General features: G+C 39.5%; 1 non-coding gene across 1 annotated transcript; it reads right to left on the reverse strand.

The window, feature by feature from the left end:
• Positions 1 to 1,121: 1,121 nt before the first annotated feature.
• On the reverse strand, positions 1,122 to 1,228 carry LOC131228458 (small nucleolar RNA R71). The gene has a single exon (XR_009162961.1). It is a non-coding gene; the product is annotated as a small nucleolar RNA R71 (small nucleolar RNA).
• Positions 1,229 to 2,752: the final 1,524 nt, after the last annotated feature.

The raw sequence follows: 2,752 nt of genomic DNA on the forward strand, positions 1-2,752 counted from the left end.
AGATAGGACTCTAATTTCAATTGTGTTGCTTTAATCAAATAAGGAAACATCATGATAGCTGCAAGTGGATCCTTGGAATCCTAGCTCCCAGTTTTAAATTCACCGGTTTTAACATTCACAATTACTCTCTCTATAATTTCAGATTTAGATTCACATCTTCTTCTATTTCTACTTCTAGTTGCCTTCAGAAAGGTACAGGTTCAGTCCCTGTGGATTCGACCTCGGTCTCACTGAGATTATTATTACATCGCGACCCTACACTTGGGGTTGTGAACAAGTTTTTGGCACCGTTGTCAGGGGCTAACGGTTGTGTTTTTCTGAATTTAATTAGTTTTAGAATTAGGTTAAGATTAGGGTTAACTTTCTGTTTATTTTTAGGTTAAGAATTTTTCTGCTTTGTTTTTAGAAACTAACTTTGTTTTCTGTTTTGTAGGATTTTGACCTTGCAACTCCCATCTGGTAACTTCGTTCTAACTCTCTCTTTCTTACTTCTTAATTGATGTAGGTTTCAATTCTTCGATCTTAGGTTAGCTTAGTTACTTGAGGGCTGAGAGTATTTCATGTCTAGGTGGGTCTGTGATAACACTCTACGTCTTTTGAGTGAAGGAAGATTAGTCGAAGGGTTGCCTATCCATCACCGGTTTAGACACCACTCAAGATGCTCAGAGTTAACTGAAGTTATGGTTGCAAATCAACCTGCAAATCCTCCTCAACCTCCAGTTGAGGAAGCCCAGGATGAGAATGAGGTGCATCAAGCACCCCCACCTCGTACCTTACGATATTATTTACAATCAGTGGGGGTGAGTATACCTTCTTGTATGGTTTTTTCCAAAAATACAGGAAACATGGATATCAAGCCAGGAGTGATCGAACTCGTTCTGAAGTTCCATGGACTTGAATATGAAAGTCCATATTTACACATGAAAGCGTTTAATGAGATAATAGTCACTTTATACTTTCCTAACGTGTCTGAGGACACGGTCAGGCTGAAACTCTTTCCCTTCTCCTTAAAAGAAAAAGATAAGACGTGGTTACACTTACTACGTCCATGATCCATTGGTAGATGGAACGACATGATAAGGGAGTTCATAAAGAAAATTTTCCCATATCATCAAACGAATACCCTTAGAAAGTAGATCATGAACTTCGCCCAAAAAGAAGATGAAACATTCTTTCAATGTTGGGAGCGGTTCAAGGATCTTGTCAGTTCATGTCCACAACACGGTTTTGAAACATGACGCATAACAAGTTTCTTCTATGATGGACTGACATCTTCCATGTGCCAAATGGTCGAGATAATGTGCAATGAGGAATTCATGAGCAAAGATGTCAATGATGTGTGAGATTATTTTGACAAGCTTGCTGAAAACATACAATCATGGGACATCTCCCCTAAACCCATTACCACTTCTAAGTCAGCTCAAACAAAGGAAAGGGGTGGAATGTATACTCTGAGAGAAGAAGATGATATAAGTGCTAAAGTGGCCAGTCTCACAAGGAAACTTGAGGCTACTGAACTTAAGAAGGACAAGATTAAGGAAGTAGTTTGCAGTATTTGTGCTTGCAACGTTCATACAGCTAAAAATTGTCCAACAATACCTACCTTTCAAGAAATATTGAATGAGCAGTTAAATGCTGTAAACAATTACCAGAGGCCTTTCAAGGGAACCTCCTTAAACACATACAACTCTGGTTGGAGAAATCATCAAACTTCAGTTGGTGGAATGGACAAACTGCTACTCCTCAGGGGATCCTTAACTAGTTTTTTGATTAAAAGAAGCTTTAGGAAGATCCAGTTTTTAAATACATTTAAAATCAAGAGCTTTTTAATCAAGACACACTACAAGCCTTTCATGATCTTACCAAGGCCGTGCAACGAATTGAGTCACACTTGATGATTGGAGAGAAATGGGTACTTCCAGCCCAACCTCTCCCTGTTCCTAAACCACAATATAAAGTTAGTGACCCAAGCTCTTCAAATCAAATGGAGTAAGCCAAGTCTATCACCACTCTTAGGAGTGGGAAGAACATTGACAAAACCATTCCGGTTATGGCTGAAAATCCTAAGGAGCTGGAAGAGGACAACAATGATAGATCCAGTACTTCTCCACAAGATTTAGAACCGGAACCTCAAGGCAAGCCAATTGCTCCATTCCCCTAACGGTTGGTCGCACTAAAACCTCTGTCTAACTCCCAGGATATTCTAGAGGTTCTTAAGCAAGTGAAGGTCAACATCCCTCTACTGGATGCCGTTAAACAAATTCCTTCATATGCCAAATTCCTAAAAGATCTATGCACTACCAAAAGACGACAAAACATACAAAAGAAGGATTTTTTGACAGAAAAAGTGAATGCCATCCTAAAGCAAGATGTGCCACAAAAATACGAGGATCCCAGCAGCCCAACCATCGCTTGTGTAATTGGGAACTACCGGATTGAGCATGCACTTCTTGATTTGGGAGCAAGCGTAAATCTGATTCCTTATTCGGTCTACGAATAACTAAGCCTTGGTGAATTAAAACCCACCAAAACTACATTGCAACTCGCTGATCCCTCAGTTCGTGTACCGAGAGGGATAATAGAAGATGTGTTGGTTTAGGTTGACAAATTCTACTATCCAGTAGATTTTATCGTCCTGTACACTTAACCCATAATGGATGTGAGCACTCAAATCCTTGTCATATTGGCCGTCCATTCCTTGCTACATCAAATGCAATTATTAATTGTAGGAATGAGGTCATGAACTTATCTT

Source organism: Magnolia sinica, chromosome 15, assembly GCF_029962835.1.
Source record: "Magnolia sinica isolate HGM2019 chromosome 15, MsV1, whole genome shotgun sequence".
Lineage (NCBI taxonomy): Eukaryota > Viridiplantae > Streptophyta > Magnoliopsida > Magnoliales > Magnoliaceae > Magnolia > Magnolia sinica.